This window comes from Protopterus annectens, chromosome 16.part0 (assembly GCF_019279795.1).
Source record: "Protopterus annectens isolate FY-2018-M chromosome 16.part0, PAN1.0, whole genome shotgun sequence".
Classification (NCBI taxonomy): domain Eukaryota; kingdom Metazoa; phylum Chordata; order Ceratodontiformes; family Protopteridae; genus Protopterus; species Protopterus annectens.
In genome coordinates this window covers 308821830-308849150 of record NC_056750.1, presented here as the reverse complement: position 1 = coordinate 308849150, position 27321 = coordinate 308821830, and the positions used below count along the sequence as shown (strand labels likewise).

The 27321-nt window shown below is 37.0% G+C and overlaps 1 protein-coding gene across 2 annotated transcripts in view; it reads right to left on the bottom strand.

Annotated features, from left to right (window-relative positions):
* Positions 1–27321, bottom strand: part of PRRX2 (paired related homeobox 2) — a 663637-nt gene that overhangs the window by 233852 nt on the left and 402464 nt on the right. The window lies entirely within an intron of this gene.

Here is a 27321-nt window from a genome sequence, read left to right as displayed (position 1 = left end):
AACTGACATACATGAAACTCAAGAAGGGCAATAGAGAAAACAAAAAAGAAAATGAAACCACACATGATGTGAAATTGAAAAGAATGTACTTTAGATAAATGCAACAGAAAATCTGTTTCCCTGCATATATTTGTAAGGCTGAATTACATATCTTTTACAGTGCATTATTCATATGTTCTGATTAAAAAACTGTACTTAAAAAGCAAACATATTTTATATAACTGCATATATGTTTTAGGAATAATTTGTGTTTGTTTACACAATATAAATGATGAGAAACTAAAACATAAATTGCTAAAAACAAACAATGTTTAGTAAACCCATAAATATGTAACAAGCCACCCAAGGAAATAATGCAGTTTAAAAGCATTACATCCACTAATAACTAAAAAGGAGAAGCCAGAAACAGAACAAAAGACTAATAAAAAAAAACTGTTTCCCAGATCCTGGAAACAAAGGAGCCTCCACAGAAGGTTACAATACAAGTATTTATTACATGGTTTAGCATTTTGTCCATAAACAAATTAATTGGACTTCTTCAGATGCTAAGAGTGCCTCCCCTCCAAAAATACTTAAATAACTCCAGTTCATTAAGTGATCCAAATGCCATTTCAATCATAAAGATATAATGAGAATGAGAATTCCAATTCAAATAAATATATAATTTCAAAAAATATCAGTTATATAATTTCAGTGTAAAAGTATTTAATGCATAAATATACAAATAGTTAAACACATCAGAATTACATTTAACCATTTCTTAAAAAGTATATATGTAAACTGAAATAAAAAAAATCCTAAAAAAATTAAGTGTTAGTTAATGAAAATCATAAAATTCTTGCATCAATTATCACAGCATCAATACCCAGTCTTATATATATGTATACATGTTCTTTATTTATTTTATTTACCCTTTGTTGATTGGGTCAGTTCCACTAAGTTATTGGCCTCTTTTCAGGATAGACCCAAGGTAGTATTTATACTATTAAGGGAAATTTGGCCAGGTCATCAGGGAACTTCCCCTACTATTTTCAAGAGTATGGGGGCACAGTTCTGAGTGGCAATACCTGTCTTCTGGTCTGGAGGGGGGGTGAAGGTAGCTCAGAGAAGCAGAAAGGCAAAAAAGGAGGCGAAAGAGAGCATTTTTTGTAATTTTGAAGTAAAAGACGCTGTTAATCAAACAGCTGAGATGGTAGATGTTGAAGAAGAAGAGTTGGAGGTTAGGCAGAGTATAGACACTCAAGAAAAAAAGTCAATAAAATGGAGAAATAGCATGTAAAAGGCAAAATTAAGGAGCTGAAGTGGATATGGCAGATCTGGAAGTGCTTTCTCAACAGAATTTGTTTGTATCTGAATCTGCAACACCAGTGTGCGCTGTTTTAATCCTCCAGTTGGGAGGGTTGCAAGATGTCTATTTAAAAGAACCGTTTGAACAGAGTGAGCCAGAGAGAGTGAGAAGGCAGCATCGTGGGGAGAAATAATGGATAGGATCCAGGATGAAGTAGTGCAGGATTTAAGGAAGGAGGAGAAGAAATCTTACTCACAGACAATAAAAGAAGGTGAAAAACAAGAAGAAAGAAAGGCAGAAGTAAGAAGAAAGTATTGGGTAAAAATAAGCAGTAAGAAAAAGAAGGAACTGGGCAGGTATGACATCAAGGACAGCATCTTTTCACCACTGGGTATAAAACCCAGACAGGTAAGAGTGTTTATTTGCATTAATAAAGATACTTTTTGTGACAATTTCTTTGAGGAGACACAGTTCATGGAGAAGTTTTTAGAGCAGTATGAAAAAAGAAGGGATGAAAATCCTTGGAACATGTATGTGGTGCAGGGTTTGAATAGAGAAGCCAAAAAGAGAATATTTATACAATTTCAAACTGAAATTGAAAGACATTAATTGAAAAACTATTTGGGAACTGTGTGTAGAGATGTTTTGGACATTACGAAAACTATGATAACAGTGGTGCAAAATGACAAAGTAATGAATTTATCGAGTACAATTAATGTGGAAGAGAATAAGGGAGTGGTTAAATATTGAGGACAACCAAAAACTTGTTTTATGTGTGGTAAAGATGACCATTTAATCAACAATTGTGATAAAAGGTTTTGTTTTATTTGTGGTAAAACAGGTCAGGAAGCAAAAAAAATGTTAAAAAAAATGCATAAAGTGTGAAACAATAGGGCAGTCATGGATGGACTGTAATGATACGGAAAAGGGATACACAAGTAGTAATAGCAAAACAAAGTAAGGAGGATGCATTAGTAGATAATATAGAAGAAACACAACAAAAATGACTGATATAGGAATGATAGTAAATAAAAATGTAAAGAAAATAAAAGGAAAGAAGGGGAACTAGAGAAAGAAGTGAGTAATTCAAGTGATGAAGGGGATAATAAATGGGAAAAAAGGCAGAAGTAGAAGTTCTATTGAAAAAAAGAGTGAAAGACAGAAAACACAAATTCAAAAATATATATATAAGAGAAAATAAGAAAGGGAAAGGATAAAAGTAACAAACACTAATTTGCTAAGTGAAAATCCTAGCCATTAATGTAAATACTTAACCACAAAATTGAAGAATGTTCATTAAAGGCTAGAAATTCTGCAATGGTGTAAAAAGCATATGGACATTATAGTACTAATAGATATAAAGATAACAACAGAGGAAGACACGATGTACGTTAATGGGCTATGGGAGGGCAATTATATGGAAAATGTTCGGATATAGCTGTTTTATGTAAAGAATGTATAGAGATTCTAGATTATACATTAGTAGTATTAGGAAGAATACTAATATTAGATAGAAGTATCAAATATATATGATAATTGCACTCTACCCATATATTATACAAAAAAGAGAGAGATCAGGTTTAAGAAAATACTTGATTATACGAGTGTAAATAAGCAAGTAATAATAGTAGGTGATTTAAATGTGATCTAAGACATAGGTGAAAAGAAGGGGCAGATGCAAAAGTTATTTTTGATATGGTTAAAAGTTGTAAAATATTTTAGTGGAAAAAACAATGGGGATTCAGAAGGAGTAATCTAAAAACTGAAACTGATTACTTAAAGTACCAGAGAGCTTACAGATATTACATCAGGAGTTAAAATTAGATGCTTTTCAGATCAAGTTGCAATTTGGACAGAAATTCAAGAAAGAATAGATTATATAAGAACAGGCAGAGGTTTAAAAAGAATTAATGAATCAGACCTAAACAAGCAAGTGAAGGAAAGAATAAATATGTTATGGATAGATCATATAAATATGAGACAATTTTATGAAAACTGGACAGAATGGTAGATTAGTTTGAAAGAAAAAAAAAGAGAAATATTAGAATGCCAGAGGACAAAATGAATACTAGATAATGAGAAATATAAAGAAATCAGTAATTAAATTTTTAGATGTATGTTGTATGAAATGAATGAAGAAAAAATTAAAAAAACATTATTTAAACAAAGATATTTTTTACAAGGAAAAAAAGTAGAAGCACCATATCTAAGTAAAATGGTTAAAGAAAAAATAAAACTAATAAGAGAGTTAAGAAATGAGGAAGAATGTATAGTGGATACACAAAAAGAAATCATGCAGACAATTAAAAGCCATATTCTTAAAACATTTTCAGTAGGCAACATTATAAAAAAAGAGGACAAAACTTAAAAAGACTAACTGATGAAGATAATAATAGAATGGAAGAAAAAAACTACAATTACACAATTTAAAAATGTACTGAAAGCAGTAAATATAGAAGCAGCCACAGGTTTAGATGGACTTGAATATTTACTGTATAAGGACATGCAAGAATGGCAAAAGGAATGTTTTAAAGGTACTGAATGAAAAGTTTGAAGATGGAGTAAATGATGAAAGAATGTGTATAGGATCGATGAAATTTATAGGGAAAAAGGGAGAAAAAACAGACATGAAAAATTGGAGACCCCTAGTATTACATAATGTGGATTATAAGATCTTTATAAAAATAATAGAAAAAGAATAATAAGCAAGGATAATAAAATACTGACTGAAACAATATTTGGAATAAAAGAAAAAGGAAGCCAATAACTATTAATGTTAATAAGAGAACTGGTGGATGATGTAATAAATAGGAAAACTGAATTGAAAATATTAGTCTGCGACATAAGTAAAGCTTTTGATAAGATCCACTAAGTACTATGGAATATCCTGACAGAATATAGCATAAGTGATAACATAATCAAGGTATTAAAATTTGTTTATATCAAGAATAAAGTGAAATTGGTGATAAATGGTTGGTTAAGTGAGACTATAGAATTAAACAGTGGTATTAAGCAATGATGTCCAGTAAGCAGTATACTACATGCATTAATTATGAATGCAGTAGTTTTGAATATAAATAGGACATTAGAGGAAGTTAAATATTGTTCATTACTTGTAAAAAATAAAAGATGGATGGATATAGCTATTTGGGCACTTAGCAAAGAACTAAAGGTGCTAGGGTTAAGTACTAATGAAGAAAAAAGTAAAGGACTGGGGTTCTCCGGAAAAATAAAATATATTCAATTCAATAATGAACAAACAGAATTTTGGGGAATAAAGTTTGGTAGTAAACAGCAGAGAGGCGCACACTGGAAGGATATGATATTTAAAATGAGAAGTACATGTATATTTCGAGAACTTTTAAACTTTCATATAAAAATAAAGTATATTTAATTAATTATGTGGTATTAGGTAAAATAGCACATTTGGCAAGGGTGTTTATGATACCAGAATGTGAAAAAGAATTATTGAATGTATTATTTAAATCCATATGGGGATCTAGGTTGAATCTTATAAAAAAGAGGAATCTTGTATGTTAATAAAAAGGAAGGAGGTTCATAAGGTCATAGGTAGGTACTAGGCTATCAGCCCTACGGCCTATACAAGGTCTGGGTCTAGTAAACCCAATTGTGTATATAGCTTCATTAAACTATACAAGTGTTAAGAGGAATACAAGAAAAATGAAATGTGTTAATAAAACGTATAGAAGAAAAATATAAATCAATATGGGAGAAGCTTAAAGGTTTATAAAGAAGTAAAGGAATCACTTGCATGGGAATGAAATTAAATCAAGAAAAATTAGTTCTATGGAAGGCTGATTTAAGAAACACAGTTAAAAACACACTAAATAAAATGGAAGAATTGTATTATGTGCATCCTTGGAAACAACTAGAAGATAAAAAAGTGAAGTTGGTAAAAGCAAGAATGAAAAAATGTGAAAAATATTTAGAATGTGCAGATTTTTTATGGAGGTTACCTACAAATATGTTACCGGTAAAGGCAAATATGCCATATAAATCAATAAAAGATAGAATTTGTATATACTGTGGGGAACTAGAGACTACTGAACATGTTTTTTTTTTAAATGTAATAAAGTGAACCAATTACAGAAAAATATGTGATAAAGACTATTTAAAAGGACTTATTAATGTTAATTGCATAAATATGGATATAACATAATATGAATATTATGAAAACATGAAAAAAGGATATAGATAAATTAGATAAATTGTGTATAATATGGATTATATGGTATGAAAGAATGAATGGGACAAAATATAATGGAAAATAGGTACTGTCAGAAATTTTGAAGAAGATACAATTTTCATTGTGGTAGAAAGAGTGGGGGGAGTTGAAAGTCTAAACAAAACTGAGCTGCTGAAATTGTATAAGTCACTTGTAAATATTTGTAAAAAACTGTAGAATAATTTGTTAATTTTGTATATAAAATATATATATTGTATTTTGTGATTTTAATAAAGGACCCTTACTCTTTGTGTACTTTGATTGGCTTCTTGACTTCTGGTCTGGGCGCAAAGGTGGCTCAGAGAAGCAGGAAGCAGAAAATAAACAATGGAGGAGAAAGAAGGTGTTTTTGTGTTTTTGAGGTGAACAAAGCTGCTCAATGAACAGCTGAGAAGCTTCATGTGGTGGAGAATGAGTTAGAAGTTGTGCAGAGAAAGGGGAGAGAAGAAAAGAAGAAAGAAAGTACAAGAGAGTTGAGTAAAATGCAAAAAAGATGAAGGTGAAGTAGATATGGTGCATTTTAAAAATCTATTTCAATGTAATTTGTTTGCAGCAGATTCTGCAATACCTGAGTGCAGTTACAACCTTCCAATGAGAGGGATTGGAGGATCTTTATTTGAAAGAATTAATTGAACAGAGTGAACCAGAGAGTGAGAAGGCAGTGCCTTGGGGAGAAATAATGGGCAGAATTCAAGTAGTAGTGCAGGAAATAAGGAAGAAAGAAAAGAAGTTATATGCACAAACAGTGACAGAAGATGAAAGAAGAGAAGAAGACAGAAAGAAGAAAGTATCAGGTGAGGATAAGTGCTAAAATGGAAAAGGAGTTGGACAGGTGTGAAGTATGGGACAGCATCATTTCACCACAGGGTACTTAGCCGAGAGGCTTTGAGCTTTTATTTGTATTAACAAAGATACTTTCTGTGACATTTTTGCAAGGAGTCACAGTATATGCAGAAATTTCTAGAACAGTATGAAAACAGACAGGATGAAAGCCCCTGGAACCTGTATGTTGTACAAGCATTCAACAGAGAAGCTACAAAAAGAGTATTTTTACAAATTTGAACTGAAGTTGAAAGAGACAAATTAAAAGACTGTTCAAAAACTGTGTATTGCAATGTAATGGGCATTACAAAAGTATACAACAACAGAGGTTTATAGACTGGGGGATGGAAATGTGATTTTATATTGAAAATACAAAATGATAAAATTGTGCATTAGCCAAATATAATTAATGTGGAAGGGAATAAGGGATTAGTTAGATATTGGGGACAACCAAAGACATGTTTTTTATGTGGTAAAGGTGATAATTTAATTTTCCTTCGTGACAAAAGAAAATGTTTTATTTGTGGTAAAGTTGGTCATGAAGCAAAAAATGTGAGCAAAAATGTATAAAGTGTGAAAGAATCTAAGCATAAATGTCTAAAGTATGAAAAAAATAGGACATTCATGGATGGATTGTAATGGTGTAGAAAATTATACAGAGGAAACAAAGTCAGACCAAGATAGCGAGAGTGTTATATTAGACAATACAGAAGAAACACAAAATGAAAACATGAATGAGAAAGATATAATAATGGAAGTAAATGAACGCATGAGTAAAACAAAAGGAAAAGAAGGATAGATGGAGGAAGAAGTCAGTAATTCAAGTGATGTAGGAGATGATAAATAGATACGAGTTAAAAGTAAAAAGTTCTATTGGGAAAAGAGTGAAAGAAAAAAAATGTAAATTTAAAAATATAGGTATGGGAGAAAATAAAACGGAAAAGGACAAAAACAACAAACGGTAAAATGTACTCATGAAAAGGCAAACAGTGGACATACAAAAGGAGTAATCTGTGAACAGAAATGGATTACTTTACAGTATGAGAAAGTCTAAGTATACTGCATCAAGGAGTTAAAATTATGTGATTTTCAGATCATGTAATAATATGGATAGGGATTCAAGAAAGAATAGTTTATATAAAAGTAGGTAGAGGGATAAAAAGAATCAGAGCCAAATGAGTATGTAAGGAGTATAATATATCAATTATGGCTGGATCATATAAACATGAGAGGATCTTTTAATGATTGGACAAGTTGGTGGATTAGTTTAAAAGAAAAATATAGAAAAGAAGTACTATAATGGCAAAGGGCACAAAGAATACATGATAGTTATAAATATAAGGAAATCAGTAACTAAGTCTTTAAAAACATAATAGACAATAAATAAGAGTTTATAAAAAAGAGAGAATATTACATGAAATGGACCAAGAGAAAATTTAAAATGTTATTCAAAGATATTTTTGCAAGGTAGAAAAGAAGTAGTAGCACCATATTTAAGTGAAATTGTTAAAGAAAAACTAAGAATAATAAGGGAGTTAAGGAACGAGGAAAGGTGTATAGTGAATACACAGAAATAAATTATGCAGGGAGTAAAAAAAAACATATTTTGGAAACTTTTTCTATATGTGATAGCATACCAAAAATAGATGGGACTTAAAAATTAACTGAAGAAGATAATAAGATAATGAAGAAAAGATTAAAGGATAGAATTTAAAAATATGTTGAGAACAGTAAATGTAGAAGCAGCTACAGGTTTAGATGGATTTGAATATTTAATGTGCAAGGATATGCAAGAATGGCAAAAATAATATTCTTAGAGATGTTAAATGAATGGTTTGAGAAAGGTGTAAATGATTAGAAAATTGTATGGGTGCAATGACATTTATAAGGAAAAGGGAGAAAGAATAGACATAAAAAACTGGAGACCATTAGAATTGTTGATTATAAGATCTTTATGAAAATAATAGAAAAAGAATAGTAAGTAAGGTTAATAAGTTGCTAACTGAAACAGTTTTTGGAATAAAAGAGAAAGGAAGTCAAGAAGTTCGAATGTTAATAAGATAGTTGGTATATGACGTAATAAAGAGAGGAACAGAATTAAAAATACTGGTAGAAGATGTAAGTAAAGCATTTGTCAAGATCCAGCACGAAGCATTATGGATGATTTTGAAAGAATATATTATAAGTAATGAAAAAAATCAACGTTTTGAAGTCTGTATATAACAAAAATAAAGCAAGACTAGTGATTAATGGTTGGTTAAATGAGGTAATAGAAATAAAGAGTGGCATTAAGCAAAGATATCTAACAAGCAGTATTCTATTTGCATTACTTATGAATGCGGTAGTTACCAAGATAAATTTGGCACTGGAGGAAGCTAAATATTGTACACCAGAGGGAATTCAGATTCCAGTGATGTTCTCTTATGCGGATGACCTAGTATTAGTTGTTAAAAATAAAGACTGGATGAATACAGCCATCAAGACATTTGACAAAGAGGTAAAGCAGTTAGGATTAAGTATTAATAAAGAAGAGAGTAAAGGACTGGGGGTTCTCTGGAAAAATAAGAGGTATCCAGTTTAAAAAAGAAGAAATAGAAATTCTGGGAATAAGGTTTGGTACTAATAACAGAGGATGACACAATGGAAGGATGTGATATTTAAAATAAGGAGTACTTGTACATTCTGGACAACATTTAAACTTACATACAGAAAAAAAGCATGTTTAATTAATTCAGTAATATTAGGTAAAAATGGCACATCTAACAAGTATATTTGATACCAACAGAATGTGAAAAAGAGTTACTGAATGTGTTATTTGCATTCATATGTGGATCTAGATTGAACCCTATTAAAAGAGGAATTCTTTATGTTACCAAAAATGAAAAAGGTTTGTGATTAGTACATCCAATTGTATATACAGCCTCATTAAACTTATATAAAGTATTGACAGGGATGCAGGAAAAAGGAAAACACTTAATAAGGATTATAGAGGAAAAATATAAATCTATTTGACAAAGGCTTAAATGTTTAAAAAATAATAGAATCACTTGTACAGAAATGAAACTATATCAAGATGAAGATGATTTAGGAAAAATAGAAAGAATAGGAAAATATAATGAAAACATTTTATTACATTTACCCTAGGAATCAGTTAGGAGACAAAAAAGCAACGGCAGTAAAAATGAAAATGAAAAGATGCAAAAAAATATGTGGAATTTACAGATATTTTGTGGAGGATGTCTACAAATAGGCTTCCAGTAAAAGCAAATATGCCATACAAACAATAAAAAGAAAGAATCTGCATATATTGTGGGAAATTGGAGACTACTGAACATGTTTTCTGAACTGTAAAAGGGTATATCAATTGTGGGAGGAAATATGTGGCAAAGACTGTTTTAAAGGATTGAAAAATGCTAAATGTATAAATGTGGACATGCTAGAATACGGACAGTATGAAAGCATGAAAGAAAATCATACTGATCGATTAGATGAAAAAAATTTTGTATAATGTGGCTCATCTGGAATGAAAGAATTAGTGGGATAAAATATAATGGGAAAGGGGTATTGTCAGAAATTTTGAAAAAAAAATTGATTTTGGTTGTGGAAAAAAGTGGGGGGGGGGGAATTGAAAGTCTGAAAATGTTGATAACGTGAATTAATTGAATAATGTGTATATAATTGTAAATATTAGAAATGAGTTATAAAATTTGTATATAGAATGTATATACTGTAATTTGTGAATTTTAATATAGGAAATGAGTTATAACATTTGTATACAGAATGTATATACTGTATTTTGTGAATTTTAATAAAGGACCCCTACTCTTTTCAATAGATACTGTGAGATCTTTTATATCCACCTGTGCTACCACCAACTCAAGCAAATGAGACATTGGCTTAACATCTTATCCAAAAGATGATACACTAAGGAGTGCAGTAACTCCCTTATGCTGTACTGCAATGTAAGCACTCCATCAACGTCGTGTGGGAATGAATGGAGCCCACAGCCTTCTGCACCAAAGGTGAGTGTGCTTCATGTTGCACTAATAACACTGTATAAATATAAATGTCCTACTAGCTGTAAAAATATAATGTAATAATATATTTCCTAATATGTCAAAATTTGATGCAAACTACAGCATTGGCCAAAGAGAATAAAATTTCATAATTAAGCGGCATGAAGTTTAAGAACATTAATTAATGACATATTGTCATTATACCCTGGTGAGGCCTTCACATTTGATTTAATCTTAGTTGCTACTGCAATTCCTTATACTCACTTAATGTTTCCTATGGGCCTCCCATAGGATTCTTTGGGACTTTCACTAAAACTGAAAAAAAAATATAATTAATATGCAAGACTGAATGTTTATATAGTGTATTTTTGCTATTCCTTTTACTGATATCATAATTGTGCTCATAAATTTGCTTACTTGGACTTTCTGTTTTCTCAAAGTAAAATTATTCACAACTATTACAAATAGCTATAAACTATTCCCATCAATGCACAATTACAGCCATCCACCAACCTAAAAGGCCAGCAATAAACACACTGTCACCCTCAAATATTTATGGGCATTAGTTGCAGTGGCCACAATTTCTAGTCCCTCTAATGGTTCTTTCATCTTCCTGCTTTTTAGCCAAATTTTCTATCATACTTTTAAGGTTATGTTCACTTTTACATATAAATCCTGGCAGGTCACCCTAGACTTCATACAATCTGTCATCAAAGTTAAAAATCCACAAGTTTTAATATATTTTTAACCATACTTGCCAAGGGATGGTAGTCGATAATTAGTGCTCAAATAAACCAATCCTCTTTACATGCATTGGGATCCATGTTTCTTACTAATCCTTACCCTAGTAGAGTTTTGCAGTGAATCTTCCTGTTTATTTTACCTTCTTTTTAATTGATCCACAAACTCTTCCAGGCAATCTCTTTTCAAGAACATGCAAACAAGTTATGGCATTCATTCAAAAATACCTCAACATCTGATAAACTGACCCTTAACTATGGATCTTTTTTGTGTGAAAGATTATAGCTTTTAAAGTAAAGGTAATGTCTAAGTAATTTACAGAATCAAGGGAGAAAAATATGTAAATCTAAGAAATCAAGCTATACACTGAATAGCCTTAAAATTTGTCCATATTAAGAGAAGGAATGTTCCATAAGATACAGATTTCATCCAGGTACAAAATATAAAGTGTCCAACGGGGAGCAAAAACTAACTTTAAAATACATTTTTGCTCTCAAGCCCCCACAACCAAATCAGCTTATGTGGGTGCACAAATTTAGAATTATCATTATATCTTTATGCTTGGAAGAATGTTCTGATCACATGATGAACTGGGGTTGTTAAAGTGTTTTTACAGGGGAGGTACTCTTAGGTACTAAAAAGGTCCAACTAATTTCTTTGTGGAAGAAAATGTTAAACTATGTAATAAATGCTGCATTGTGACTTACTGCTGAGGTTCCTTTGTTTCCAGGATCTAGGAGACTGTTTTCTGATTATTACATTCACAAATACTTGGAATACAAATGTACATATATGGACAAGCTAAGGCCTGTGAATCTAAGATAAATGCTACAGGATAATACATAACGTATGGGAAGACCTCAAGAAGCAATATTCATATAAATAGGGAAAACCTCAAGCAATGTAGCAATAAATTTAACTGTGGATTAATATATTAAAAAATTACCGCATTTTGTATGAAGTTTAATGAATTCAGAATTGCCCAGGTAATGCTTTCCAAATCAAATTCAGGCATCAAAAGACTACAGCTGGGATAATGGAGTTCTATGCTTTCCTGTTACGTAACAAATGAAAGCTGGAGGGACATGAAACAAGGATTTCCTTTTTTCAAAGCTGTGGGCTCTGAATGTATAAAAATACTGAGTTAGAAACTGTTTAATCATACTGCCAAGGCATCCTAAGAAATAGAAAAGTTACTACGGCTGAAATGCTACTGGAAGCTTTCTTTTCTGATGACACAGATGCACATCACAGCCATACATCCTCCTTCTCCTATGGGATATGCTATCAGAGATTCATCCACTTATCCTAGCAAAGTACTAGACTGTAATAATAATCACAGTTACTTTCCAGAAACAATTCACCAGACAGAGAACAAAGGTAACATAATGCAGATTAATAACAACCACTGTCACCTCAAGGCAAGAGGCTCCCAAGTTTGATTCTCAGCTGGGGTACCTTCTGTGTAGAGTCTGGATGTCCTCCCTGTGTTCATGTGGGTTTCCTTTGGGTGCTCCAGAGTCCTCCCACATTCCAAAACCATGCAGTAGGTGGATTGGAAACTCTAAACTGGTCATAAGTGTGTGTGTGTGGTGTGGAAGAACTACTGCAATAGGGCTAACCACCTGGCATTATTAATCTTGACTCTAGATGGTTGCTGTTGAGGTGACACCCCAGCCTTGTGTGCAAAAATGGGAAAAAAGGGCTTGTAGATGGATGGATGAACAGTGAGCGACAGATTTATGTGAGTGGGGGAGTGTTATTCACTGATCTGCTTTCATTATCTCCTGAGGTTAGCTGTGAAGAGCAACTAGATTTTTCATGCTTGGTATCTAAGAACAAGGGACACCAAACCTGAGTGTCAAGCCAATTAATAGTAATTAGGTCTTTGCATTCTAAATGCCACTTAGGTTAGAATATCAGACTGATTTGTTTGATGATGCTGTCACATGCAGACAAACGGCCATTTTGTGTCCCCTGTTAAAAATACAGCTTGGAAATCATTTGTGAACAGTCTCCTGCACATTTTATGGCATTATTACATCATAATTCACAGACATTACAACCTGTATTGAAATGCAACTGTGTTTTTTTTTAACTGCTAAATTTTCCCCAGACATGTCGTTAGAGATGTTGTGGCCTACATTAGACAAGACACTGATGACTTAAGCTGTAAGATGAATAAGACTATGTTCAGCTTGTCCTTATCATCACTGTACTTTTCACCACAACAGGATGACACTGTGTGGGTATGAAGGGTATGATCGGGGATTATTCAAACTGCTAGTTATAAAAGCATAGAGATATAACCCTTTTTCATCATGGAGCCATTCAATAAGTCCTCATTTAATGACTGCTTTTTAATCTAGTAGACCCTTATGTAGTAGGAGCCATTTCATTGTATGTTTTTTATATTCAGCAGGATGTGCTGTGTGTGTGTGTGTATGCATGTATGTATATGTATGTTGTCATCATCATCATTATCATCATCATCAGCCCTCTTTTTCCCATTTCTCTACGTGGGGCAGGGGTATCATGTTAACTGTCACCAACTCTCTCGATTCAGTGCCACACTCCTGCCTTCTTCAACACTCATGCCTGAGTGTTGCAGATCTTCTTTCACACAATCCATCCACTGCTTTGCTGGATGTCCTTGCGTCCTCTTACCTTCTTCCTGTCTGTTCCAAATCTTTCTCACCAGACTGTCTTCAGCTTTTCTACACATGTGCTCAAACCACTGTAATCTGTGCTCTTTGATCTTTTCTGCAATTGAAGCTACTTTGGCTTCTGCTCTTATGTCATTTCTTCATCTGTCCCACAGTGTGCATCCTACCACCTTTCTCAGGCCCTTCATTTACATTTCTAGCTTCTTCAAATGTTCTGCCTTTTCTGCCCAGGTTTCTGTACCATACAGTAGTAATGGTCACACCACTGTCTTGCACACCTTACTTTTCAGCCTCTTTGGCATTCTTCTGTCATAGACTACACCTGATATTCTATGCCAGTTGGCTGCAGCCCCTCTGATTCTAGCTTTGACCTCTTCATTCAGACTGCCCTTCTCCTCAACTACTCCTCCTAGATACTTGAAGCTGTTTACCTGTTCCACTATCTTCCCTTCTATCTCTATTCTTAGCTTCTTCTGATTTCCCCAATTTGCTGCCATTACCACCGTCTTATCTGTGCTTAGTTTCATCCCGTGTGCCTTCAGATTTACATTCCATTCTCCTATCCTTTGCTGAAGTTCTAGCTCAGAGTCTGCCTGTACTGCCACATCGTCTGCATACAGCAGCTTTGTTGATCCATCCCCTCCATCCCGTTTGCTAATGTAGTCCATCACCAGTATGAGCAGCAGTGGGCAGAGCTGAACCCTGATGTACACACTCACCCACTGAGAACCCATCTGTGAGACCAAACACTGTTCGTACTTGAGTCATTGGGTCATTGTACATACTAATTCTATGATTGTTTTTGGGACTTCAGACCACCGCAGTATTACCCAGATCAGCTTTCTTGGGACCTTGTCATATGCTTTCTCCAAGTCTAGGAATACCCAGTTGGACTCTCTCCTCATCTCTAGCTTCTTCTCAAGCATCTGCCTTAATTCAAACATTGGGTAAATTGTGCTGCATCCTAATCTGAATCCAAACTGCTCATCTCCCATCTTACATTCTACTACTCTGCGTATCCACTATCAATCAACCTCTACAGAACTTTCATGCAATGTGATAGGAGTTTGATGCCTCAGTACTGCCCACAATTGTGGATGTCTCCTTTGTTCTTGTACACTGGCATGAGTATGGCTTATTCTCCAGTCATCTGGGATACGCCTTTCTCTCCACACTGCTATTAGTACCCTCAGGAGCCATTTCTCCCCTATCTCACCCAGCATCTTTATCATATCTACTGTGATCTCATCTGACCCTGCTGCTTTCCCTGACTTCATCTTCCTTAGTACTGTTCTTACTTCTTCTAGGGTGGGCTCCTCTTCTTCTCTGATCATAGGCTGTTTCTGGGGCAGTAAAGCTTCTGTGGGGTTTTCTTCATTCAGAAGCTGCTGGAAATACTTCTTCCATCTGCCTTTGATGTCCTCTGGGGTGGTGAGCAGGTTGTTGTTGGCATCCTGTATACAGGGTGTCTGACTATCTTCTTTATCTTTCTGTCTTAGCCTTGGAACCTGATATAGTTTCTTTGTGCCCCTTACTGAGTCACTTTCCAAAAGTTGGTACAGTGCCTCCGATGCCCTATTCTTTGCTATTGCAACTTCTTTCTTAGCTTCTTTGCTAGCCAGTCAGTAGTCCTTCCTAGCCTGGTCAGTCTTTTCTGTCTCCCACTTCTTCCTGCATTCCTTTTTTCTTTTGATAACTTCTTGGACTTCTGCATTCCACCACCAGTTTACCTTATGTACCTTATTTCTGTACCTCGGCTCGGCTCGGCCACATATCTTTTCTGTAGTCCTAACATATGCTGTTTTTAGGGGCTGCCTTTCTTCTTCAACTCCACCTATTTCCTCCTCTTCTTGGGGTGCTAGAGCCCTGAGCAATTCCTTGAACTGTTGTACTTTCCTCTCCAGTCAACCTCCGGGTCTTCACCCTGGTCTCTGTTGACCTTAGAGACTTCTCTGACCACTGCTTGCAGCTGATTGTGGCAACTAGTGGTTTATGCTGTGGGCCAACTGTTTCACTGGGGATGACTTTGCAATCATGGATTCTGCCCCAGTGCATTTTCCTTACTAGGAGGAAGTTTACCTGAGATGCATGTTGACTACTCTTGTATGTGATCATGTGACCGTCTCTCTTTCTGAGCCATATGTTGGCTCTTATCAAGCCATTTACCAGAAGGAAGTCTAGAATGGCTTATCCTCCATTATTCCTGTTGCCCTACCCATGTGGACCCAGGCAGTCCTCACATATCTTGTTCTGTTTGTCCCGATATGTGCATTCAAGTCACCTATTATCAACACCAATTCATGTTGTCCTGCTTTATCTAGTAGGTCCTGCAACTGTTGTCTGAGTGCACTCTTTTCCTCACTATCACAACCCTGCTGTGGGGCATAGGCTGTGATTATGAATACTGCCCTATCATAGGTTCATAGGTTCATACTAGGCTATCTGCCCTGGGGCATTTATAAGCCTAGCCCGATTGCGTTTGGCTTACGCCACCCCTTGATTTGAGTATACTGTGCCCTTTTTAAAGTTTAGTATACTGTGCCTCTGTCTAATAGTGACACGGAAGTAATCCCCGGGACAAACCTACGATCCCTCATCCACTCATCAAGATTCTTCTTGAAGAGAGTCAGTGAGGTGCTCTGCCTAACATGAACTGGAATTCTATTCCAGAGCGAAGGGAGCCTCTGGGTTATGAATCTGTCCCTCCAGCATGTTCTATTTATTTCTGTGCTGAGGTTCAAGTCCCTCGAGCGCGTGGCTCTAAGGGATTTAGATTTACTGAGGTGGAGCATGTCCATTAATTCTGGGTTGGACATAGCTTTATATGTCAGGCATAGATCGCTCGAAGTAGGCGGTATGCAACTGAGTAGAGCTGGAGTTTTTTTAATCGAGCAGCATATGGCATCTGTTTGAGTCCCTTGATCCTCCTGGTGAGGTACTTTTGTGGTCTTTCTAATTGCTGCAGGTGTCAGGTAAGGTACATCCCAAAGGGGGCATTGTATTCTATGATGGGCCTGATGAGGGATGAATAAAGGGACACAATTACCTCTCTTGATCTAGATGTGAATCCTTTCATGATGAGGTGGGCTATGTAGAAGGTCTTTCTAACCACTTTGGCAATGTGGTTGTCAAAGGAGAGATTGCTATCAACTTGGGTCCCCAGATCCCTAATTACTTTCTCTGTACTTAATGGGTTACCACCTATGTGGTAATTTGTGGGCACATTGTTTTTGCCAAAGGGTATGACTATACAGTTTTTGGCATTTAGCTTTAGACCATGGCTCTGGCACCAGTTTTCGATCTCTGCGAGACCTTTTTGAAGGATGTTTGTGTCAGCTGGAGAGTCGATTATGGCGCCCAGTTTGCAGTCATCTGCGAACTTGGTGAGCCACAGTCCTCCCAGACTGGCCTGTACCTCAGAAAAGTAAATACCGAACAAGAGAGGTCCCAGGACAGAACCTTGTGGGATGCCACTTGTGACAAGTTTTGAGTCTGACATGGCTCCAGCAACTCTGACTCTGTGGGTTCTGTCTTTGAGCCAGTTTGCGACCCATCTTGTGACATAGGGGTTTATATTTAGCCTGGATAGCTTATCTATGATGCCCAAGTGGGGTATTGTGTCAAATGCCTTTGCGAGGTCCAGATAGGCTGTGTGGACTACCTTCCCTTCATCTATGGCCTTGGTGACTGTTTCAAAGAAGTCGACCAGGTTCAAAAGGCAGGATCTGCCCTTGACGAAGCCAAATTGGGTAGGATTTAGTGTCTGTAGGTCCCCAATGTCTTTGTTTATGAGTTCTATGATGATCCTCTCCATAGCCTTGCAGACTAGGCCAGTCAGGCTTATGGGGCGATAGTTTCCAGGGTCCGCAGAGGCGCCACCTTTGTGGAGTGGGACCACTGTTGCTGTACGCCATTCTTTGGGCACATATCCTGTAGTGAGGCTGAGACTGTACAGCAGATTTACTTGAGGGATTAGTTCTTCTTGGAGTTCATGTAGGACGCAACCCGGGACGCCATCTGGTCCCATGGAAGCAGTGTTTTTTGCTTTGGAGAGGGCGGCCTTCACCTGAGCATCAGAGATGTTTGGGAGGCTGCACTCTGCTGGGATAGATACTTGCTCTTTTGGGGTGGGGGGAGAAGTTTGCACTGAACCTGTCTGCCAGGATATTGGCGATGTCTGTGGGTTCAGTGTATTTTTTGTCGCTTAGAATCAACTCAGAACAAGTCTGGGAGTTGCATCCCAGGTTCCTAACATAACTGAAAAAAGCCTTATGATTGTCTTTAGTGTCCTGTGCAATTTTTCTCTCGAAGCTGGCCTTGGAGGATTTTATGAGGGATCGTAATTTTTGCTAGTACTGATCAGAGATGCCTTCCCTTTTAGGGATTTTGCTCTATCATGTAGTAGCTTCCTCCTTCTGTTGTACAGTTTATTTATGGCTGGGGTCCACCAGACTGGACGCCTGCCTTTGGATGATTGGGTCTTGATTTTGTTTGGGATAGCATGATCCATGCATTCCTGGAGATGTCCGTAGAATGCGTTTATATAGGATTCTGCAGTTTGGGCCATAGTTTCCACTGGCCCTGGGGCCTTGAAGGATTCCACTTCGGTTTTGAGAAGTGTGAAGTTTGCTTTTGAGAAGTTTTTCACTGTGGTTTTCTGGGCTGGGGGTGGGGTCAGGATGTGGATATCCAGTGAAATTAATTTATGGTCTGATCTTACCAATGAGGGATATACTTCTGGTATGGAGAATAGAGTCCCCATGTTGGTAATGATCAGGTCTAGTATGTTTTCCCCTCTTGTGGGAGTGGTGACTAGTTGTTCCATAGCATTTGAGTTTATAAATTCCAGGAACCTTTGGGCTAAGTTGCTGTGGCTTGAGTAATGCTCCCAGTCTATGTTTGGGTAGTTGAAGTTGCCCAATATAATGGTGTTCGGAGAGATCTTCATGTTCTCCAATGTTTTCAGGAAAGCAGAGTGGGATTCCTGACTTTGAGAGGGTGGTCTGTAGGATGCTATAAACTGAAAAGCAGTCTTTCCCACTGTCAGTTGCATATGGATGGTCTCCAATACTTTATGCAATGCCACTAACCTGGAGGTGTGGATATCCTTGATAAATATGGAAACTCCCCCTCCTTTTGTGGTTCGGTCCGGGTTTTGGGGCCGAAAAGCATGATATGAGGTATAACCTGGTAGTGCTGGGGTGCTCTCTGGAGCCTTGAACCAGGTTTCTGTCACTGCACAGATATCGATGTTCTTCATACTGAGGAGAGCTTCGAGTGCATGCATCTTGAGGTTAAGACTTCTGGCGTTTAGCAGCATTACCCTTAGTTTCTTGTTCCTTGTGCTGTCTATGGAGGTGGGTTTGACTTTTGAGCCTTGCCTAAAAAAGGCACTATGGGGGTGGCAAGAGCCTTTGCCAATATCCGAAAGCCCAGGGGTGACAGGTGCAAGCCGTCCCTAGCGAAGCAACGTGGCTTGTCGAGCATGTCATCCCAGGCTGACAGACACTGGATCCCCTTTGAATGACACCAAAATTTTAGCCTGTTGTTAAAATTGATCATTTTGTCTTTATACTGTGGCATCATTCTAGGTGAGGGTAAGATGCTGCTCAAGGTCAGGGTCATACCGGCCTGGGCTACATGATCAGAGAGCTCCTCTATGCCTCTTTTCATGTAGTCGAGGGAGGTACGTCTCAGGTCATTCACGCCAGCATGTACAATGACTGAGTCATATTTGTATTTGTTTTGGAGTGACCTGAGTGCTTGCGTTATGTGGCGGATCCTAGCGCCCGACAGGCAGCTCACTGTGACCTTCTCTTTATTCAGCCTGGTGAGCGGGACTTCAGTGTGTCTTACAATAGAGTCACCTATTACAAGAGTATCAGGTGTGTTATTCTGCCTTAAGGGCTGTGACTGCTTGGCACACTGACTTTGTGTGCTATGTGTTGTACGTGTTTTGTTTTGGGGTAGTGTTTGCTTGGATGTCTGCTTTGGCGGTCTCTGTTGCTTAGGTAGATTTTTATTTAGAGCCTCCGAGTATGTTTTTATGTGTTTGGTTCGCTGTTGTGGTGGGACTATGTGATACTGGAATTGTGTTGTGTGAGGTTACCTTCTCCTCCTGACTGGTTACACCAGTTTTCAGATGAGAGAGCTCAGCCTCCAGTTTGGCTATATGGTTGCATCTCTGACATATATTTGAACCTGTTTGGAGGAGGAGAGGGTTGTCCGTATACATGAGACAGTTGTAACATTGCCTCAAAATTCCCAGATTCACCAGCTGGACTGGAGAGGAAACCATTGACTGACCTTTGGACATGCTAGAGTAATATAGGGAACTGAATTAAAATGGACCAATAGGGGACAAGGTAATCGTAGAGAGTATAGGAGTAAGTAGTGCTTATGGTTTATTAGTGCTAACTTGTAAGATTACTTATTTGGACCAGTGAGGGGCCTTAGAATGAGAATATGGTGTTTAATTTGAGAGATATAGCAGTTCTAAGGGAAAAAGTGAAGAGCAGACTTTGTGGAGCCAGGAATAGTTTAAACCCAATTAGGCGGCGCTGCCCGATGTTGCGCTATGCTCAAAAACGCGCAAAAGAGGGTTTTAAGAGAGGGAGATCAAGGAGTTAGGAATTGACCCAAAATGGCCAATAAAACTACAGTTTCAAGGCAGTAACCACTCCCACAGGGGCAGGCAGGCTGCTCAATGTTTATCACTGCCACTGATGAACACAGAGACTTCCCTTTAGCCCAAGCAAACAATGGCCTCCAAGAAACTTACAAACAGTTCAGAACAGCAAATCTGTAACTGAACTTTTTTAAATCTCAGAAAAGTGGGAAAAAAGCAAGATTTTTTTGTTTTTTTTTAGGAAAGCAGAGGTTCACAAGTATCAACAAGTTAGAACAGTGCAGTAAATGACCACACACCTGAGTGCTAGGCCAGAGACAGATAAAATGCAAGTTTTAAGAAAAAAACGATTTTAAAAATAAGTGCAGGCAGGAAATTCAGTAATCAGCTCTAGGTTGTGTTCTAAATACAGTTACCAACACAGAAATCAAGTTTAACAAGCCAGAAAATGCTCAAAAGTAGGCGGCAATGCAGAAAAACTTAACAAATAATCTGAAGCAAAATACTTAAAATCTCAAAAGTGGCTCCTTTCTTCTCTCAGCGTTTTCTCCTCTTGGTGGGTGCTTCACCAACAGCCAACAAGTCCAAAAAGACTTACACTGGAGTCTGACTACCATGAGTCTGTCATTAATTCTGATGATATCCCCTACTGCCTTCTGAAGCCTCTCTCTCACCACAATTCCTACACCATTTCTAGCCTGCCCTACACCTAAGTAGCAGACTCTGGATACCAAGCCAAGTAGCAGATTCTGGATCCCAAGCCAAGTGGCTTTGCTGCATTGCCCTTCCATCTCGTCTCCTGGATACATAAGATGTCCAGCCTCCTCCGTATCATCATGTCATCCACTTCCAAGCTGCATCCTGTCAGTGAACCTACATTAAGCATAGCAATTCTCAGTTCATGTTTGACAGGTTGGTTGGTTTTACATTCAGCTTTCGCTCAACAGAGCTGTCACAGGTAACCCAGTCTGGGCAACTAGACACCGGCCAGCCAGTGGCTTATTGACCCGGGGCTGCTGGGCTTTATGGCAGGCACACACTGGCCAAAAGGGTCACATATACTCCTCCCACCATTAGCACAGGTCCCTTGTGTGGGTGAGGTAGGCCTGGTCCTCAACACACTTATCACTGGTAACTACCCATGCCCATTTTTGGTGACATTAGTCAACATGACCAAATAACCTAGAGCCATATTTTACACCATAGACTGGCTAGTCCAGCCATGGCACTCAGTCTGTGATCCATGTTCTATCTTGAGGATACTGCGCACCACATTAGATGCCCAACATGGTTGGTCTGTACAACTCTTACCCATTTAGGGCACCATGTAGAGTCTGTGCTGCTGTCTACAGCTCCATTCATTGGTGAGTTTGAGATGGAAACACTCAGCATGTTTTTTGGACATGGGAGAAACCCTACAGACACAGAGGGAGAGCATGCAAACTCCAAACAGGTGTGTGTGTGATATATATATATATATGGGTCTACTTCACATAATCGAACACCCAAATGTTCAACTTTCATATGGCTGACACTATATGATCGAACATTTGAATGTTTGCAAATGTGGAAAAAAAATAAACAACAAAAACCCCACTAAACAGTGCTAGCAGGGGGACAAGTACCCCTGTGCTCCCCACACCCCCCCGCTACTTAAATATACCAACTCCGAGATCGCACTACATTGCAGTAAAGGGAAATCTTCCTGTTCCATGCTCTATGGAGATCCCAAATTAGACCATTCGAACTTTTAAAAGTTTGATCATATGGTCTCGGCCATATGGAAGTCAAGCTTTTAAAAGTTTGAACTTCTGAAGGGGACCCATATCTATATCTGTATATATATATATATATATATATATATATATATATATATATATATATATATATATATATATATCAATCACACATACATATATACATACATATACACACACACACACACACACACACACACACACACACACACACACACACACACGGATGAGTACTTACATTCAGTGAAATATGCTCTAGAGAGAAGAGGAATAAAGGTCAGCAGAAAATGTTTTCGTGGCATATGTCAACATGTAATGACTGACACAATGTCAACATGTCATTCTTCATGCTCTGAGCATAATCTTGCACATGCTAAGTATAAAACAATATTTTTGTAGGAAGTTAAGCTCCCTTGTACTCCCACAGCTCTTTTAAGTATATATACTACCTCTGAGATGGCATAATCCCTGGTAAATTGGCATATTTCCCAACCCCAGGGATCGTCAGTCTTGCACACCTGTTGACCATCTGTTTTGATGATCACAATGTCGATAAAATACATGTTAACAATTGAGAGTTTCACTTATTTAAAAAATTCCCATATACATATATATCTTCTTCTTCTTCTTTCGGCTGCTCCCATTAGGGGTCACCACAGCAGATCGACTGTTTCCATTTCTTCCTGTCCTCTGCATCTTGCTCTGCCACACCAACCACCTGCATGTCCTCTCTCACCACATCCATAAACCTTATCTTAGGCCTTCCTCTTTTCCTGTTACCTGGCAGCTATATCCTTAGCATCTTTTTCCCGATATACTCTGCATCCCTCCTCAGCACATATCCAAACCAACATAATCTTGCCTCTCTGGCTTTGTCTCCAAACCTTCCAACCTGGGCTGACCCTTTAATATACTTATTCCTAATCCTGTCCATCCTCGTCACACCCAGTGGAAATCTTAACATCTTCAAAAATGCCACGTCAAGCTCTGACTCCTGCCTTTTTGTCAATGCCACTGTCTCCAACCCATATAACATAGCTGGTCTCACTACCTTCTTGTAGACCTTCCCTTTCACTCTTACTGGTACTAGTAACCATTCCTCTATCCTCCCTCTCATTCACACACACATATTCTGTCTTAGTCCTGCTGACCTTCATTCCTCTTCTCTCTGGAGCATATCTCCACCTGTTCCCTATTCTCACTACAGATCACAATGTCATCTGCAAACATCATAGTCCACGGGGACACCTGTCTGATCTCGTCTGTCAACCTGTCCATCACCATTGCAAATAAGAAAGGGCTCAGAGCTGATCCTTGATGTAATATATGGCATATTTATATTTGAGTACTCTCAAATATATGATTTTTCTGCTAATTAATGCTGACTATTGAATTTTAAAGAAGAAAAAATAAAACTACTTAGATGACATACTTGAAGAACACCTCTTCATTAGTGGAACAGCAGCAGCAGCTAGTGTTCTTGTCTTATTTTGGTCTGTAAATGTTTCATGTATTAGAACCCAGAATATTTTATATTATAAAGTTAATATGACACAGACTGGCTTGTGGTTGTATATCTGAAGCAAGGTTCAGAAAAAGCAAAAACATAGGGCCCGATTCTAAAACCAAAAAAAGAGCCAGCAGCTGTAAGCTGTGTGAATAGTTTAATGGAAGACAAGAAATAACAGACTGGTTTTGGCTATGGAATTAACCTAGCATTCATCAGTGTTAATATGACAAACATCTTGTAGTCCTTATACAAATACAAATACAAATAATTAATCAAAAAAAATTTCATTGGTGAGCTCATAAATATTCATTTAAACCAGGCTGGAACTGTCCACCTAACTTTACAATCCATTTTTTTCTCTTTAACATTTAATTTACTGTGCCATCCAGATTTATTAGTTCTACCACCTATTATTTTGTCAATGATAGTGAAATGAAATGTTGCTGTGGTATGTTTTAAAGTGTGTTTGTATAGGGCATTGCTCAACCTTTTACATTTGACATCACTAAGATGTTCAGAAATGCGTAATCTAAGGGATCTGGATGTCTGTCCTATATAAAATGCATGGCAGCTCCAAGTAGCCAAATATATGATCCAATCTGTACTGCAGTTTGAAAAATACTTTACATCAAATATGGTCCTACAATTACTACTGGAGAATTGTTTGGTCTTCAACACATGTTTACAATGGCTGCAGTGGCCACATGACATACAGCTAACTAGCGTATCTCCAGAAATGGAAGTTTGAATCATGTTCTGGTGTGATGGTTCATGATGATGCTTGTAATGATTAAAATAAGATCCAAGATTCTTCTCTTTTCTAAACGAAGACTTGCAAGTATCAGATACATGTTGTGACAAAAAATTATCTGCTAGAAGAATGTTCCAATGTCGCCTGATGGCATCAATGACTCTGTTGGTGTTCCTACCATATGTGGTGATAAACCGTAAGGTATTGCTTTTATGTTGCGATTTCTGTTTGCATTTAAGAAGGTCCTCTCTATCCAAATTGGCAGCATGATTGCTTGCTGTGTGTACATAGCCCATGCTGTAACCGCTTTCATGAAACCTAAGAGCCAAATCTTTCCGAAAAAATTCAAACGTGTATTTGTCTGACCACTTACACTGAGAGCATGTCTTTTGGAATCTGGCTCAGGTGTAAGCCTGTTTATAAACAAGCCTTACAGTGAATTAAGTCATTTACACTGACTGCAAATCTTTTCAAATATGGCCCATAAAGAGTAAACTGAGCAAAGATAAGCATTACAGTGATTGTATAAACCAGCACAGATATCCCAGAACAAATATAGGTACACCATTTTCATTTAAAAAAATTGTTAACTTTACTACTGGACCCTACATTTAGATTACCACAAAAAAAGAGTGAAATATGGTCTTCTTGATTTTCTAACTATCTTTGTTTCTTGACTAGAAGCTGAAACACATTCCTGAATGTTTTTCTTCTAATGCAGAACTGAACTTTCTTTTAACTTGTTTATTAGATACTTAGCTTCACTGCGGTGAAGGAACACTTTTTCTGAATGAGTTGACAGTGCATTAAGACAGCAAGCAAAACTATTTGAGCTTAATTAAGCAGAATTTTGAAATGAGACTTGTCATGATAAATGCTCCTCATTTTAAAACCAACAAAATAAGCAAACAGAATAAAATATGATTAGAATAAGACTGATAAACAGTATATTGAACCCTAGAATAATGTACAAACCATTTAAACCTTATTATCAGGTGCTGTGGTACATTGGTATCAGTCTGCAGTTCACAAGAGTCACGGTCCAGCCACAACAGCACTACTCAAGCAGGACTTTAAGTAATTAAATTCTGCTGTACAGCCAAAGGCACGACAGCAGACCTAGGGCAAATGAGAAGCATATGGCAGTGCTCTTTTACTGTGCTTGAATTGAAATGTGGAGTTGCATATTAGTGCACCTGGCTGCACACCATCAATGGCAGCACAATGGTGTGGCACATGTGGGACAGTAGAAGTTCTCCTGTAATATGGACAAACAGTGATAGAGCTGTTTATATTTTGTGGTGTCCCACACAGCACCACTTCATGTGGCTTTTCAACATATGAAAAACTCCAGCCTGTACTTTATAATACTGTGTCAGACCATTATACATAAGGTATACAACACTGTGGTGAGTTGGTGGTAAGCAAATTAGGTGCATAATAATACATGTTTAAAATGGCTTCAAGAGTGCTCAGTTACACTAACAGTAAATAATGCATTTAAAGGCGTAATAAAGCATAAAATGGGCTTAAAATAGATCTCATTTTGTGTCCAGGGAATGAAGACATTTATCTTCAAGATATAGGATTTCCAATCCCAAGAAACGAAGCAAAATATATTTTATAGTCAGCTGTTCAACCTTTACAGCTTACTAACCATGAAGGTGGAATTATTCAGTATATTTTGCTGTAGCAAAAATAAAACTGTATAACTTCAATAGGTAAAGAGAAATTAGTAAATAAATGTAGACAAATATAACAAAAGCTCTACACAGTAATACAAAGTATTATGCAAATATTTGTAGTAAGGCTAATGAAAAATAAGCCATTATTTTACTTTACTGTAGTCATATTGTGACAGCATTGATACAGTGTGAAAGGAAATTAGCAGGTAGTGCACAACATACATGACCGAGTTTCCTGTTTCACTTCAGTTCTGTTTACAAACACATACTCAGAAACATGCTTACTTAACTCCTTTCACATCCTCCATTCACTAGTTTTAATATATTACTAAAACCCAGCGGCTTCCTCATCACCTGCTTTGACTATCCAAGGTCATCCCTTTATCGGATTTTCTGATGCTATGTTAATATTCCTCTCTTATCTATGCTTTATTCACCTATCTCATGACAGGTACTAGAGTGTAGCCCCTGTACTCTTCAAGATTCTTTACTGGGACAATCTTTATGTTTCCTTAACAGTATAATGGCTAGACATTCTTGGAATTTCCCCTATGGGATGTATAGTTGGATAATTAGATTGTGGCAGTTATTTGTAATGCCCTGGAGACTGTAGAAAGGGGCAGAAAACTAGAATATCCGGTGATGGAGAATGCTTGGCATAATATATAAGGCAATGTCCCTTAGGTGTTTAACATGAAGGTAGGCTTTCTAGACATCAGGGACTCATTGTCACAAGGTGTGGTAAAAGGATCATTGCTTACAGGAAAATATGTGTGTAACCATGACAGAATATTAATGTTTCTAACTGGACCTGGGCTTAGAGAGTTACAGGCTACAGAACAACAGATAATAAGTTTTCCATAAGGAAGGGGTATGATAGGATTGCATTCACAATCTGTACCTATTTACATTTTTCCACATCTGCATCAAAAGCATGGAAAAATTCCTGTCATGATGGGAAATGCACTTTGTACCAGGGCAAGATGTTGTGGTAATGCACTACAGACCAGGAAATATGTGAACTATCTTAATAAAAGTTAACCAGATCAAACAAACCTGGCAAAGCTGCTCACAGACAGTACCTGTTAAGTTACTGTTCATAACAAAGGTAATACATACCTCATCTTCTATATCTTTCAAGAAATTATTCATATTTCCATTTCTCTCTCATTGCATTAATGCTTCTCAGTACAGTGCTCTCATTCAAAGTT